This window comes from Myotis myotis, unplaced genomic scaffold, assembly GCF_014108235.1.
Source record: "Myotis myotis isolate mMyoMyo1 unplaced genomic scaffold, mMyoMyo1.p scaffold_m19_p_7, whole genome shotgun sequence".
Taxonomy (NCBI): domain Eukaryota; kingdom Metazoa; phylum Chordata; class Mammalia; order Chiroptera; family Vespertilionidae; genus Myotis; species Myotis myotis.
Window position 1 is genome coordinate 77,221,057 of NW_023416379.1, and position 15,198 is coordinate 77,236,254.

Here is a 15,198-nt window from a genome sequence, read left to right on the forward strand (position 1 = left end):
ACCAGAATCAAATCCAGGACCCTTCAGCCCATGGGTCGACACTCTAACCACTGGGAAAAACCGGCCAGGTCCTAATTTTTATGTCTATTACTGAATTATACTCCCCTCCACATAACCCACTCAAGAGTTTGTACCAATTTACATTACCATCAGCAATACATGAGTATCTAATTTCCATATCTGTGCCAACAAATATGTTTTGACTTGGATATTTGCCAACTGGATAGATTAAAAAAAAAAAAAAGACAAGAAAAGCAAAGAAACAATTAAAAGAAGTCCCTTATTTTGAGTGAAGTTAAGGGTTATATGTTTTAAGTATGCAGTGGCGGGGACTTTCAAATACTAAATATTAACTAAATATTAAAGAATATTTAAAGGAAATGAGAAGAGGGGAATAAATATGTTTTAATCAACCTTAGAGAGTGAAGAGCTTACATGTACCGTAGCCACCCGGCACTCACCCGCAAGCTGCCCTGATATGTCTATAGTCCATTCCAAAAGGACGATACAACTCACAGGTTTTCACTTTGGTCCCTGACTTTCTTTCTATCTGGGGGCGTGAAAACGGGTGGCAAGTGCCTCCTCCATGGCCACCCCAGGGACCCCGCTTTCAGAGGTCTGACCTTCCAAAGGGAGAGAGAGTCTGCCTCTCCTTCCCAAAGCCGTCCGTCTTGACTTCAGCTTCTGGCCTGCAGAGCACACCACAGCCAGGTGATTGAAGCCAGAGCTGACATCAGCCTTCAGGTGAGAGAAGGAGGGTGAGTTGGCAGCAGCATCTGTCATCCCATTGATCACCAGGGTGATACTGCTGATCTAGCTGATGAGGTTATCATCTTTCTCGTAGCTGCTCCCTAAGCTTTCCAAAGCTGTGCACTCACACAGAGACACTAAATGGATGCAAGGGCTTACTTAACAGGGTAACCAGGTCTTAACTGGTATCACAGGTAACCCTGGTAGAGCAGTACTTCATCCCGTGTTTCCCAAACTTGTTTCATAGTAAGAATCACTGGGAACATTCGTAAAAATCCAGTTTGCCAGGCTCCTTGCCTGGAGCTACTTTTTAGGAGCTTGGAAATGGTAGGCAATATGCCCAGGTCATGCACTGGCAAATGGCAGAGCCAGGACTCCGAACTGTAAATCCCACTCTTCTATACTTTTATGCCCCAAATTACTAACAGTATACACCAGGGGAAGTCACTTGTTAATAATAACTACCACTGTCAGAGGGCTTTACAGTTTATAAAAGGATTTCACACACATCATTATTTAATTCTTATTACCCCATGAAGTTGATAAATTTACTCCCATCTTATAAAGGCTCAGAAAAGTAAAGTAATTGGCTAAGGCAGGGATCACACCTTCAAATGCCTCTAGAAACCAGGCAGCTTCAGCCTTTTTTTCTATCATTCATTCATCTATTTAACAAGTAAGCATTGACTCATTCATTATTATTTAGTACTGATGACCAAGTACACAGCAGTGAACTAGATACAAATCCTTCTCTCATGGAGCTCATAGAAGGGAAGACAAACAGTAAGCACATAAAGTGAATAAAGAGGATAATTTTAGATGATGAGAAGTGCTATGAAAGTAATAATGCAGGCCTTGTGAGGAGGAGGGTGCCACTTTGCCTGGGGCTGTCCAATATGGTAGCCACTAGCTTCCCTGAGCCTACTGAGTGAGATATGGCTGGTCCACATTGCAATGAGTTGTAGGTGTAAAATACAGACTAAATTTTGAAGACTTAATACAAAAAAGATGTAAAATATCACGATTGTAATTTTTATATTGATTACATATTGAAATATTTTGGATGTTTTGGATGAAATAAAATGTATTATCAAAGTCAGTTTCACCTGTTTCTTGATGGGATTTTTTAAACTGAAGACCTAATCAGAGATTTGCCAAGAAATGGAAAAGCCTAAATAATTTTCAAGTGATATAAGAAATTCTTGGAAATCTATTCTAGACCAGCGTTTCTCAATGCTGCCTGCATATGAGAAATGCTTAGAGAACTCCTTACAATTCTGATAAATAGCACAACCCCTTAAAAAGATACTAAGTAATACCTTTAAAAATTGCATATGGCTTTTGATGCAGCAATCCCACTTCCAGGATTCAATCTCAAAGATATGATGAAAAAATTGCCAAAAGAAGGTGAGCACACAGTTAATAATTGCTGCCCTATTTCCATGAGTAAAAGGCCAAAAATCTATATGTGCAGAGAGAGATGAAAGGATTAACATGCCCAGGCCTGGTCCCTGCAGGCTAGTCTCCCAGACAAGGAGTGGGCCTCCTGTGGAACTCCTAGGAAACCATTGTGGCCTTGCATTGAAGGCAGTCAATTGTAGTCAGCTTAGATCCCAGCATCCTTCTCATCCTGATGATGCCAGGGCTGGGGCTGGGCTGTAACTTCCTCAGTGCTGAGCACTCTCATGGGGAATGCTGCCACCAGCACGCCACCTCAATGAGTTGTAACAGCAAGGCTTGGTCCCCAGCCACCTGACCACATTATGAGAGGCCTCCTGAGTCTCCCAACCTGGAAACTGAACTGCTATGGCACCCAGTCCTGATGGCAGGAAAGGGGCCAGTAGTTCTTCCATAGTTTAGCTTAAATGCCCCCTCATCACGGAAAGAGTCAGGTATTCTGCTCCACCTAGAATGGACAAGGGGAGATCAATCCTGTGTTCGTGAGTTTTTCCTATGCTAAAAGACCTGCTATCCACACTACCTCCAATTGCCCATATTTACATTCAACTGTGCAGTGAGCAGAGTATCTGGCCAGGCAATCACCATAACTTTCTGGAAGACAATCAACATATTAGGGACCACAGGGGGTAGGACAAATCCCCTTGGGGTAGCATGGCCAACTGTTGAGATGGTTAATTACCAGTTGCTCATGGGAATCCCATGAAGTCTCAGCAATAGAAGACCTATGGAGTAAGACCTCCTGAATAGAATTTCTTTGTTGCTATTAATTACCTGGAAAGAGAGTTTCCCAGGAAGGGGTGGCTCCCTTGAAAGAAGGCTAGCACTCTTTATTTTTATCTGACTTGGGGAGGGTAAGGAAAAGACTGAAGAAACATCAAAACCTCAAATGAAGAGCAGATAAGACAAATTGATAATCTATAGCAAGCATGTCAAACTCGCGGCCTGTGGGCCGCATGCCTCATTTATTTGGCCTGTGTTAACCTTTGAGTTTGAGTTTGACATGCTTGATCTACAACTTACCTAATGGCCCTCTGCACCAACTTCACTCCCCCCTCCCTCTGGCAACCCAACCTCCTCCTCCAAGCAAAGGGAAAATTGTCTTCATTTTAGGTCCACTATCTTTATCCTCCATGTAGGCTGGATAAATATAATAGACAAGTTTGCCAGGGACAAAAAGTATCAGAAAAAAAGTTTGCTATGGGAAAAGAGGTTTTAAATTTATTAATCCACACCTTTTCTAGGGTCAAAGTTACCAGGATCATCCATGAAAATTCACTCTTAACTAGCCAACACATCTGCCGTTTTGCAGGAGTAGACTGGAGAGCTAGGATGCTGCTGCCAAGGTTAAATCTCATTGAAGGTCTTGGAGCAAATTGTTATCTCCTTCACTTTTTACCTATTCATTGAGGGCTATACCTGCATGCCAGTGGGCACCTTGGAGGGACAGCCAGAGGTAGGCAATTGATGACCACTACCCAGGACACCTGGAGGAAGGCCCTTTCCCGTTCATATATTTATATCCAGCTGCCTACTGAACATCCCACAAACACCTACGACTCATTCAAAAGTAACTTCATTATTTCTTTTCTACCAAGTCTGCCCCTCCTCACAGATTCTCCAGCTCTAATGATAGTACCTCCACACACGCAACCTAGAATCATGTTATCCCTGCTCTCCCTCTTCCTCCAACTGGACAGGTCCTGATGATTTTATTGCCTGTATATTTCCCACCTCCATGCCCTTCTCTGTCCTAGTTCAGGTTTTCTACTATAGCAGAAATCTCCTCAAATCCTTCTGTTCATTGTTACTAGAATAATCTATGAAAAAGATAATATGTCCATGTTACTCCCTGGCATGGGAACCATCATCAATGGATCTCCTTCATTTTCTAGATTAAGTCCAAACTCCATAACTGGGTAGACAAGGCCCTCTATGATCTGGCCTTTGTCTACTTACACAGTCTCATCTCTCAGGTGATGTACTAGCAATATTAAAATGTTGTTTGTTGTTCCTGTGCTTTTGCCAGGAAGACTCCTCAGCCTGAAGTGTCTCTTTTCTCTAATCTCTTGTCCTCTCAGCAATCATCACAACCTCATCTACATTCCTTCTTTAAGTCCCAGCCAAGTCATCTCCTTACAAGAAGCCTTCACTAATCAGCGCGTGTGCGCACGCGCGCGCACACGCGCACGCACACACACACACACACACACACACACACACACACAAACTGGGTCTGTGCCTTCTCCATGCTGGTATAATACCCTGAATATATTTCTATCACTACAATTGCCAAATGATTCTCTAATCATTCGTCTGTATATCTACCTGTGCAGTAAACTGTGAGCCCTTTGAGGCCCAGGGCTATGTCTTAGTGCTGTTAATATCTCCAGTGCCTGGCCCACTTCTTGACACCCAATAAGGACCAAATATTTTTGTTTCAAATGAATGAATAAAGATGGATTATGGCAAAGCAGGCATGCCAATGAGGAAAGTATTGTAACCAGATGATAAAAACTTGAATTAAGGTAAGATAAACAGGTAAGGGGACAAAGGAGAAAAGACAGATTTTAGGGAGGAACTCAGAGTTTTAGTAGCAGAACAGGAAAAGGGATTAAAGGGAGCTCAGCAGTATCTTCTTTTGGTGACTAAGGAGATGAAAACACAGGACAGATATTTTTGCAGGTAAAGGGGCAAAACAGTGAGCTCTGTTTTAGACAATGCTGAATCTGATGCATCAGAAAGAGAACTTGTCTAAAGATGGGAGGGGTATTAAACACTGAGAAGTACTGAAACCATGGCATAAATTAGTTCACCCAGGAAAATATAAAGACTGAGGCTAGAAAACTTAGATCTTCAGTTTAAAGCTTCTCTCCCCCTCCATTTAATGCTCTCCTTGTCATTTGTTTTAACCTGACTTCTTTGTGCCAAAATTGATGTGCCCTAGAGAGAAGGAGTCCACAGTGTGATCTACCTGCTCAGATTCCCCAGGGATAGTTTGACACAGGGACATCTCCTGAGACAAAATGCTTCAGGAATGAGATCAGATGTAATAAACATGTTTGCAAAGGGAGCTGGGCCTTTGCATATACTATCTTGGATAGCAATTATTAAATAATTCTGGATGTAAGAAATAATCATACATCTTTCTGCTTTGCCTTGCCTTTAAATGCATTTACTCAAACTAGTTATATGCATAAAATTGAATTATTTATCATTCCTAAATCAGTATTATAAGAAAATACATACATATATATATACACACACACACACACACACACACACACACACTTTTATATAGGGGTATGCTAGACACTAGAATATGCCTAGGTTCAAATAAAATAATTTCTGGTCTCAATCTAACCTATATAAAATAAAAAATTAGGGGGAGTAATTTAAAATTTTAAGTTCAACTGTATATTTTACATTTTTTTCTCTCATTTCTTTATTCAGCAAAGATTTATTAAGAATCTGTCACTTGGCAGACACTCACTAGAGCCTGGGAATATGGTCATAAATAAAGCACACATGGTCATTTCCCTCACGGAGCTTGCAATCTAGTGGGGAATAAATCAATACTGTTTGTAGGATAAAAATTAGGTGATAAAAATGGGGTACTAAGCAAAAAGAGTGGATAGTTGAAAAAAACAATATCAATGACAATAAAAGTCAGGCACTCTCCCAGAAGGCTGCCACAGAAACACTGTGGTGCATGAGCCCTGATCCCCTCTGCTGGGCCTCAGGGATAAGTTTGGCTACAGACATCAAGGAAAAAAAAAAGTCAGGAAGGAGGATGATGAGTCGTTTTCAGATATGAATGGAAACAAGAAAGGCATGGCTGTATTTAACAACACAAAGCACAGGTTTAAAGTGTCAAACATGGCCTCTGGACTCTGATAGGTTCACTATGGTGATCTTATAGGATATCTGTGTTGTTGACGACTGGTACAATATTATGTATATACTATCTAAAAATCTTTTTTCCTCTTTTTTTTCTTCCTTTTGTTATTTTTTATTAATCTATGCTTCAAAGACATTCTTGTTCTGAAGTTCATAGTTTACATTTTTTAAATCTATTCTTGCTCAGAACACAACTGCCTGCATTTGATATGAGCTACATATGAGTACATGAGAAAGATCCATACTACATACCACAATGCATTATACATGATCAGGATTATTGCCAGTTAAAAGCTTAAACATATTCTAAATTGCTCTTTAAAATTTCTGTTGAACCTTCAAGGAGCTTAGAGTCTAATAATAGTTTGTTCACCTCCATTCTCCTCTTCTTCCACCGTAATACGTTGTAATCGGGCACACAGCTGCCCCCAGCTAGACTACATTTCCCAGGCTCACTTGCAACTAACATGGCCTAGAAGTGATGTGTCCCACTTCTGGAACTGGCCCAGCATAATCAGGACCCCCTCCCCCGGACCTCTTCTTAAGCTGAAGCATGGAGCTGTCCATGACACAACTTCAACCATGCAAATGAGGAGGACAGTGCCCTACAGAAAGGCAGGAGAAGATAGAAAGACCCGAATCCCTGAGTGACTATGTGAAACAGAGCCACCATGTTGGCCAGGACCACTCAACTTGAATCTAGTCTCTCAGCCATTTTTTAAATACAAGGATTGATCAAATTAAGACACGTTCTTAATCGCACAGGTATATGAAATGATAAGCCAGCACAGTATGAGAACAAAGATATGCTGTTGGCAACAGAAGGCAAATGATAATTATTTGATTGGATGTTAATTGTCTTAGCATGAAATATTTTGCTATGCTAAGAGGAAGTGAAGTGATTGTTTCACACAATAGAAGATATAAATGTCTAAACTGTGCTTTAATTTTAGGAAATAAAAATGTGATTATCTACAAATATCAAAGACCATTGTTAAAGAGAACGATTGTGGTTGGGGAAATACTTATCCCAATTGGTCTGCAAGACTTTTGTCTCCCTTTGAAAATCAATATTGGTACTGGTGTGACACATAAACATTCTGGAGGTACTGCATGTTTAAAGAGAGAGCAAGTGATTGGCTGGTAATAAGTGTTTCTGTATTTTACTCAACAGTGATCCCTTTTCCATGGTTTTTAAGTCAACTTCTGTCTATACTAAATTTTGGACCTGGTCAGAGAGGGGTGTTGAAACATTAAAATGTCTTCATTAACTTCATATTTTCTGTGTAATATTGATGTGCTGATGTAATGAGACCAATGGCTACTCATTAAAATTACCAACAGGCCATTTAACATATTCCATTGAGAAAGCAAGGAACTTGAAGGGAGAACCCCCAAAACATTCCCATTTCCCCCAAAAGTTCAGCCCCCATCAGCTGCTTCATTCTGCACTTCTACCATCTTTTTCCCATATGTTTCCCCACCTCTCCACTATCTTCCTTCTACTTTTTCCCTGAAGTCACTGACAGGATTAAATTTCACATTTGAGCAAAAACTAGAGTTTAGTCATATAGCCACAGTTCTTTAGTCTTAGGAATTAAAATCAAGAACAACTTAACATAGCAGTCTTTAAATATCTCTAAGGAGGGTGAATTTTAATTTTTAAAACTCTCAAAACCTCATGCTTTTTTTAGATATTGATACTCTGAGTCTAAAAGTTATACAGAAATGCAAAGGACCTAGAATAGCTGACACAACCTTGGAAGAAGAGACACATTTAAAGGAATCATACCACCTGACTTTAAGACTTGCAATAAGGATACAGTAATCAAGATAGTGCCGTATTAGCCAAAGGGATGGTAATTAGTTTAATAGAACAGGATCAAATCCAGATATAGAGCTACACATATACTATAGTCAAATGGCTTTGACTAAGGACACTAAAGCAATTCAATGGAGAAAGGAAAATGTTTTCAATGTGTGGTGCTGGAATAAATAGGTATCCAAAGTAGAGGGGAAACCCTTAATCTCTGCCTCACATGATATATAAAAGTTATTTCAGGATATATTATAACCACAAATGTAAGAAGCTAAACCTATAAAGCTTCTAGAATAAAATATAGAAGAATATCTCCACAATCTTTGATAGGCAATATTTTTTTTTTACAGAGAGGACACAAAGCATTAACCATAAAAAGAACTGATAAAATTGGGACTTTATCAAAATTAAAAGCATCTGCTCATCAAAAGATATCATTTAAAAATGAATAGACAACTCAGGGAGAAAGTATTCATAACATATAAATCTGGCAAAGGACTTTTAGTCAGAATAAAGAACTCCTATTATACAATAATAAAATAACAAACAACCCAATTTTTTTTAAGATGGGCAAAAGATGTGAACAAACATTTTCCAAAGAACACAGGTGAGTATCCAATAAACATGTAAGAAGGTGCTCAAGTTCATAAAGTTGTTAGAGAAATATAAATCAAAACTACCATGAGATGTCATTGCAAACTAACTAGATGGTTAAAATTTAAAAGATTGAAAACCAAATGTTAGCAAGCATGTTGTGCAAGCAGAACTTTTGGCATTGCTGGTGGAAATATAAAATGGTATAACCATATGACCACTTTGAGAAATTGCTTTGAAGTTTCTTAAAGAATTAAACACACATCTAATCTTATGACCCAGTAGTGCCAATCCTAGTGTTTATCCAAAAGAAATGAAAATATATGTCCACAAAAAGCCTTGTACAAGAATGTTCATAGCAGCTTGATTTATAACCCAAAACTGAAAACAGCCCAGCTGTCCACCGGTAGAATAAACAAACTGGCATATTCATACAATGGCATATTATTTACAAATAGAGTGATGAGCTACTGGTACCTGCAACAATATGAATGACTCTCAAAAACTGTCTACCGAGTGAGAGAAGCCGGACACAAAAGAGTACATATCATATAATTCCAGGTATGTGAAGTTCTATAGCAGAAAACCATTTTATGATGCAATCACAGCAGTAATTATTTCTAGAAGTAGTGCAGTTTGGGAAAGCGTGTGAAGGAATTTTCTGGTTAATGGGAATACATTATCTTGATTATCTTATATGGATACATGCATTTCTCAAAACCAATTCAACCGAATACTTAAGATTTGTGCGTTTCACTGTCTGTAAATTATATCTAAATTGAAAAACAACTCATTTTCTGCAAATAACCACATTGTGCATTCTCTAGCCCTTTAATTCTTACACTTTCAATAAAGAGTACATTAAGTTTAAAGTCTACTCCCACACATACCCACCTCATCTTTCAGCCTTTTGGACCATGCTGGAAGGAGTTATCATGAACATTGTGTGAGAAAATAGGGGTCACTATGTCACTAGTCATACACCATGGTCGACCAGAATATCAAATAAAATAAGCTGAATCACCAATTTCAAAAAGAAAGAGGCATAAAATAAGAAGGGAAGTCCTTCTTTTGGAGAAACCAAGATGGCAGCATAGGTTAAAAAAAAAAAAAAAAAGTACAGATTGGCAGTTACAAAATAGTCATGGGATGTAAAGTACAGCATTCTGGAATATAGGCAATAATATTCTAATAGCTATGTATGAGTCACATGAGTACAAGATTTATTGGGATAATCATTTAATAAGTTATATAATGTCTAATCACTGGGTTGTATACCCAAAACTAATATAATATTGTATGTCAACTGTAATTGAAAACTTTTTAAAAAAAATTTTAAGTGCCAGTTAGCAAACACAGATGGGTTTCACATGGACCAATCCCTTTTCGCACCACTTTTTGTAAGTTTTCACTTCCCTGATTCTATGGGGCCCCCACTCACTCTGCTTTGCAGTCCCTCATTCTCTCTTTAAAACACCCTTTCTCCTCTGTACAAACCGATATTGAGCTCAGTTCACGCTGTACTCTTTCTTCTATTGCAATAGTACTGTACTGATTAAAATGTGCCCTTTGCACTTTAACTAGTGTCCAGTTTTGTCTGCTTTTGACACTAGTTTTGCCACCAAAAAAGAGGTTGAGCAGAGAAGAGCTTACAAGGGGCTTAGGATCAAATTATAGAGACAGGACACACTTACAGTAAACGTAAGCACAGCTACTACAGGGCACTGACAAAGAAGGAGGTCAAAGATTTAGTAGTAATGACAGAATTTGATCAAGAACATTTTTTGGAAAGGAGAAATCTTGAGAAAGCAATGAGAGGATATGTATATATAAGGTGTCCCCAAGAAATGTATACACACACTTTGAATAATTATATAGGCAGTGTTTATTAAAATACATTTCATTTTCAAAATTGAACTATCAGCTGTTAAAGTGTGTGTACATTTTGAGGGACAACCTGTATGGTTTAGAAAAGAGCAAATATCCCATCCAGCCCAATATAGTCTTGTTGAGGATGGAAACCAATGGTGTGCATGGATGTTTCTGAATGACAGACAGGAGCGTGAGAGCGGAGGGGTGAGGGTCACGGAGCATCCCGTAATGGTGGAGCTGCGACGGCCACTTTTCCAGCCTCCTCAAGGAAAGGCCCTGCCCTTTGCAACAGGCTGATTGTGCACAAATGGGAAAGGCTTTCCTGCCTCAGGCAGAGACTCCTCTGAGCCCCTTCAGAGAAGGAAAAGGGAGGGAGGCGCCCGCTCAGAGAAGCTGACCTGGCCTATCTGCGCATTTCAATGGGCAGCTTTTGTGTTGGGACTCAGAACACAAATGTCTTGAGCTACTCGGGGTTGATGTGAAGGCAAGGGATTTACTTTGTTTACTTTCTATTATTTTTGTTTGTTTGTTTGTTCCTTCCCTAGTTTGCTTGGCTAAGGCCACAATCTGAACACCTAGAGCAAGCCTGTCAAACTCTTGGCCCGCAGACCACATGTGGCCCACAATGAATATTTTTGCAGCCCAGCCAATATAACGGTATGTAAGAAACATTTTAATAAAAATTTCGTAACTTAATTTTTACAATATCCTGTTATACATATTATTAACAACGAACTACAACGTTCACAAATGACTGATTACTGTAATTGTGTTGCATTCATTTCCCTTACGCACCTTACACGCAGGCGCACCATTTCTCTCCACTAATACTAGCAGCAAATATTCTAGCAGCCAATTGCCACATCATTAGTTTTGTACTGACTTGTTTGGTGTGCGCAACAGGAAATATTTTGCTTTCAGAGAACAAGAAAAATAGGTTTATTTGCGTTATGCTTATTAATTTGTGCAGTTATTCAGTGCCTGGTAAGTTAATGTTCAAGAAAAAAATATTAATTTTTATTAAAATGTCCTATTTTTTTTTATTATTATTAGTTAAGGTATTACAAATGTGTCTTCATCCCCCCCATTAACCCCCAACCTCCCCCCCACACACAAACTCATGCTCCCATCCCCCTGTTGTCCATGTCCATTGGTTTGGCTTATATACATGTATACAAGTCCTTCGGTTGATCTCTTCCCCTTACCCCCGCCCTCCCCTACTTTCCTTCTGGGGATTGATAGCCTGATCGCTGTTTCTCAGTCTTTGGGTCTGTCCCTTTTCATCAGTCTATGTTGTTCTCTATAATCCACAAATGAGTGAGATCATGTGGTATTTATCTTTCTCTGACTGGCTTATTTATGTCCTATTATTTTATGTTAATGATTACTCATTTATTTCAGCCCTTTGTATTCAGCAAGTCTCTATCGAAATAAACCTACGTTTCTATGAAAATTGAAGCTTTTGTTTTTTTGTGGCCCACATAAACTTAAACCTTATTTGGCCCATGCTAGCCTTTGAGTTTGACATGCTTGACCTAGAGACTCTCCTAATCTTATAGCACAGTTTGCATTTATCTCACCTATAAATCCTCCCAGGATTTTTGTAAGTTTCCAAGTCCTTCCACTGAATTTACCTCTGACATCTCTAAAACCATCTCTACATCATTTCCAAGGAGTCCCTATCTCAGATCTCCATGAACTTATGCTGTAACCATCAACTGCAAGTTTCTTGCGTCATTGTTTTTATTTCTCCTCTTCACCCCCTCAATCCTCTAAGACACAGATCCTATCTTATCATATCCCTGCTGACAACCCTCAGTGTCTCCCCTTTACTTCACTAATAATATCCAAACCCTCAGCACAGAGGCACATCTGGCCCAAGACCCTCTCTGCCTCACCACACATCACTCCTCCCCTCTCTGGCCAGCCCTCATCACCTGTATCCCTCTCCTTGTGTCTTCTAAGCGTGGGAGAGTTACCATTTTAAATCAGCCAAGCACTTCCATTTCTCCATACCTTTACTTGCATAGTTCCCTCTGCCTCTAATGCCTTCATCCCTAGACCCCCACCCCCCAACCCCCACCTCTGACCAGCACGCTTTGCATACACTCCCATACCAGCTTAAGCATTCCTTCCTCTGAGAAACCATCTCGACTTTTCCAAACAAAACAAGTCCGTCCTTCCAGTCTGCTCCCAAAGTTCATTGCCCTGTTGCAATCCTCATTGCTTTCGTCTTTATTCAACACTGTAAATACATCACTCGTTTAGTCTTTTATGAGATTATAAAATCCTTAAAGGTAGACATGGAATGACACACACAATTTGCCAAATAATGATATATCGCCTCAAACTGTTTACCATTTCTTTGTGTCTTAATCTTCGCTTTCCATCTAGATTGTAAATTTTTTGAGTTAAGTGCTTTCATTCCTTGGCACCTTTATGTTTCACCCCTTACTATTGTATGAACCTAAATTATTCTTTTATCTGTAAAAGGATGGATTCGATCACAGGGTCCCTATCTAGGTCTAACATTTGGTCATTCTAAGAGCAAACAGTGGGAATCATACTGATTCTACAGGGCTGCTTAGGAATATTTATACTTAGGAACTGAATAGGAAAGAGAACCAGGAGCCATGGCGATGCCCCTCTTGCATGCTCCCTTTTACTGCCAACTTGCCTTGTGCCGACGCTGACCTAGGCGCAGTGGACGCAGCAGACAAAACCCCACAAAGGCCCTGCCACCTGTGGGTCTTGCAGTCCAGGTCGGGAGACAGACAATAAACAAAGACCTACGGCCTGGTCAGGGGACAACAATGCTAGGAACCAAAAATACTACACTTCCACTATTGACTGCAATCACAAAGTTAATATAAAGCTCTGTGAGGCACTGGAGAGTGATGAGAGGCAACACTATTTTACAGTGGCAATCAGGAAGGGCTAAGAGGATGCTCGCATGTATAGAAAGCACCGTCGGGTGGTCCCCAAGGCCAAGGCCATCCTCCCCATCTTAGGAGGAAAACACTGCAGTGTGGTGAGAGCCACAAAGAGCTCTGAAGGTCCGTGAAGAAATGAACGAGTAAATAAATGATGGAATAGCCACAAAATAGAATATTACATAGTCATCATAAATGCTGTCTTATAGTTTTTTTATACCTGGAAAAATGCTGACTCGACAAAATATAATCTCATCTAAATTATAATTATGTATGTATGTATGTATGTGCACAGAAAGTATACTAGAAGGAACCACACAAAATATTAATTGTGCCATCGGATTTGGAGAAGTAGCACCCTCCTTACACTTTCTGTATTTTTTTTTTAATTAAATCTTTATTGTTCAGATTATTACATTTGTTCCTCTTTTTTTTCCCCCCATAACTCCCCTCCTCCCAGCTCCCGCCCCACCCTCCGCCCTCACTCCCCACCCACTGTCCTCTTCCATAGGTGCACGATTTTTGTCCAGTCTCTTCCCGCATCTCCCACACCCCTTTCCCCCCCAAGAATAGTCAGTCCATTCCCTTTCTATGTCCCTGATTCTATTATGATCACCAGATTATTTATTCACTTGATTCTTGGATTCACTTGTTGATAGATGCATATTTGTTGTTCATAATTTGTATCTTTACCTTTTTTTTTCTTCTTCCTCTTCTTAAAGGATACCTTTCAGCATTTCATATAATACTGGTTTGGTGGTGATGAACTCCTTTAGCTTTTCCTTATCTGTGAAGCTCTTTATCTGACCTTCCATTCTGAATGATAGCTTTGCTGGATAAAGTAATCTTGGTTGTAGGTTCTTGGTATTCATCACTTTGAATATTTCTTGCCATTCCCTTCTGGCCTGCAAAGTTTCTGTTGAGAAATCAGCTGACAGTCGTATGGGTATTCCCTTGTAGGTAACTGGGTTTCTTTCTCTTGCTGCTTTTAAGATTCTCTCTTTGTCTTTTGCTCTTGGCATTTTAATTATGATGTGTCTTGGTGTGGTCCTCTTTGGATTCCTTTTGTTTGGGGTTCTCTGCGCTTCCTGGACCTGTAGGTCTATTTCTTTCACCAGGTGGGGGAAGTTTTCTGTCATTATTTCTTTAAATAGGTTTTCAATATCTTGCTCTCTCTCATCCTCTGGCACCCCTATAATTCTGATGTTGGTGCGCTTGAAGCTGTCCCAGAGGCTCCTTACACTATCTTCATATTTTCGGATTCTTTTTTCATTTTGCTTTTCCAGTTGGGTGTTTTTTGCTTCTTCGCATTTCGAATCTTTGACTTGATTCTTGCGCTCCTCTGGTCTGCTGTTGGGTGTCTGTATAATATTGTTTATTTCAGTCAGTGTATGCTTAATTTCTAGTTGGTTCTTTATCACAACATCGAGGGTCTCATTAGATTTCTTGAGGATCTCACTACATTTATCGGCGGTCTCACCAGTCTTTTCGAGGGCCTTACTAAGTTTATCGGCAGCTTCTAGACAGTTCTTAAGAGACCTTAAAAGTGTGGTTCTGAACTCAATATCCTCCATTGACAGTTTTGTCCTGTTTCTTTGTCTCCGCATTTTTTATGCTTTCTTGGTGCACCCCCTAGTGGTCTTTGTCCGCAGTCTTGTTGCCTTTAAGCCTTGATTGATGTCGGCAATACCGGGGTGATTTGACCTCCAGGCTAACTGGCTATGAGAGTCTGCTGTGTCTGTAGTGGGAGGGCTTCTGTGCTGGATCTCTAGGGCGGTGCTAATCTAGCGTTTGCCTGAGGCTATCCGGCAAATGGTTCTGTGCAGGGCTTGGGCAAGACGGGTCCCGGGGATCTACAGGGCGGGGCGGAAC

The 15,198-nt window shown here is 40.0% G+C and overlaps 1 non-coding gene across 1 annotated transcript; it reads left to right on the forward strand.

Annotated features, from left to right (window-relative positions):
• Positions 1–5,837: 5,837 nt before the first annotated feature.
• Positions 5,838–5,975, forward strand: LOC118660868. The gene has a single exon (XR_004969062.1). It is a non-coding gene; the product is annotated as a small nucleolar RNA SNORA5 (small nucleolar RNA).
• The last annotated feature ends 9,223 nt before the right edge of the window (positions 5,976–15,198 follow it).